The following is a 2,435-nucleotide window of genomic DNA, read 5'->3' on the forward strand; positions in this document are numbered from 1 at the left end:
AAAGGTACTCCTATTCTATGTTGTACTTTCAAACTTTGGGTACTCTTTAATTAGGACAGACTTTATTGCTCAACTGCTATGATGCAAGCCAAATTTTATCCGTTTATTTCAGCTTTGAGCTTAGTAGACCTTAGTAACCTTAGTAAATGGTTCATTTTTGAGATTATACTCAAGAAGATATTAATCATCATTTATTTGAGTAGTAATATTATATAATTTTCTCCTAGCTGCGGTGCTGAAGTCCCACCCTACATTGACAGAAAAAGAAATAAAGGAGCACGCAATGCGTTACTTGAAGAATGCATATGCAAGGCAGGGGGCCAGGAGATCTGGACACTGAAAATAATAGGTTTCTGGTCCTGTTAGGACAATTAGACAGGGTTTGCAAATGGTTGACAAAAACCATCTTAACTTCCATTGTAATATTTTTTTTTTCTTGGAAATACAGAAGTTGTACATTTTAAAATTTATATTTGAATCAAAATGTGGTTTTGAGTTAGTGTGTTAATGTAATTAGTTTGTGTTTGTCATTACTATACTGTTAATTGCCATGTTACCAGAATTTGTAGCTGAAGTTTAAGACTAACTAGTTATTTTTTTATGATTATTTCCCATATGTTGATTGTTGATTGATTGTATACAATGTATAATTTGAAATACATATTTTTCAGGTGTGAATGTGTATTTTCAGAATAAATTTCTAAACCAAATCATTTCTTGGTTTACTAGTTTCTACACCTATAAAACCTATCTTTGATGTATAATAGACCTCTAACCATGTATGTATAATAGTCCTCTAAAGTTATCCGTATAATAGTCCTCTAAAGTTGTCCGTATAATAGACCTCTAACTAGGGCTGGGCGATATGGCCAAAAACATTATCATGATAAAAAATTTCATATCAGTCGATATCGATAATTATCACGATAAATCTTAAATCATTATTTCTTTCAAGTTTAAAGGCAGATTTTTTCTCCTGAGTGAAAGTTGAAGAAACACTTAATTGGAAAATTAAACAACTCTTTATTTTAAGAACACAACAAACACTTGCCAAACAGCAGAAACATTAAACAAATGAATAGAGTGTATTCAAGTCTTTTTTATGTAAAAATATGCATGAGTAAAATTTACAAATATCTTAATAGAAAAATTAAATACTGCAGTGTGATAAAACACACATAGAAGATGGCTCAGACAGACTGCAAAGTTTAAAGTGCTCTGTTTTATGTCTGATCGTAAAAAGCCAAAATATCTCCAAATATCTCCAAGGTTGAATGACCTTTTCTGTTGACAATGTCATCGTCCTTCGAGCTGGTCGTTGGCAGCACTACATTTGCTTCAGTGTCGCTCATTTCTCCACTCTAACTACAATCCTGTCAGCCACCACCGTGTGGGTAAACAATGTGTGGGTAAACCATGTTAGCTGCCCGGTCTGCAACACGCACGCAGACACACTCGCGCAGTATTTTGTGCGCATACGCATACCATGCGCAAAGCATAAACGGATATATCGAACATTTATCGAATGTTAAAAAATGTTTTGTTAAACTTATATCGAGGAAAATTTCATCGCTATAATTATCGTTATCGAATTATCGCCCAGCCCTACCTCTAACCATATATGTATAATAGTCCTCTAAAGTTAACCAGAACACCAACCATATATGTATAATGGTCCTCTAAGTTTATCCGTATACTAGAACTCCAACCATTTATGTATAATGAACATCTAATCACAGACGTATAACGATAGACGTATATTAGAATTTCATTCTAGACGAATTGCGGACCACATTTATACGTCTAAGGTATGCGTTTAATAGACATATATTATATGTCTTTTGCCCACTGGGTAAATACTCTAAAGCAAGTACATCACTCATACGAATTAAATTGATATCAACTGGCATTGAGGTAACAATTGAATTCTCAAGCTGTAATGCAGAATGTTGAATACTCATCCGCTCTATAGGGATTCAGATCTCCCGCGGACGCAAAGAAGCAGTGGCAGGCTGTTGCCGTGTCCAATCGGCGCTCTGTGACCCGGTGCAAGGCAGTGCTGGTTCGACGTGAGAGAAGGAGAAGGAGGGAGAGATTTCTGCTGCGGTGCGCTGCTAATGCTCTCTGAAGACCGGCTAGTTAGTGTTGGCTGAAACTAGCAGAGTTTGCACACAGAAAAGTCACAATCTTTAGACAGGAAGAAGACTGGTTCGTTCCCGATGTAGCGCGAGTTCTGAATACTGATATACAGCTGTCCACAGTTCCGACCGTAGTTCACTCGTTGATCAGGTGAGCGTTTGCGGTGGGTTCACGAGGCTTGCTGCTGGGCTAACCTCGGGTGGATCCTTTGGTTACACGCTGGCAACCTCCGTTCTCAACTCTTAGAACACGGAAAAGTCCTGGCACTGGGACACACTGGCCGTTACGTGACTGTC

This window comes from Atractosteus spatula, chromosome 10 (genome assembly GCF_055471065.1).
Source record: "Atractosteus spatula isolate fAtrSpa1 chromosome 10, fAtrSpa1.hap1, whole genome shotgun sequence".
Taxonomy (NCBI): domain Eukaryota; kingdom Metazoa; phylum Chordata; class Actinopteri; order Semionotiformes; family Lepisosteidae; genus Atractosteus; species Atractosteus spatula.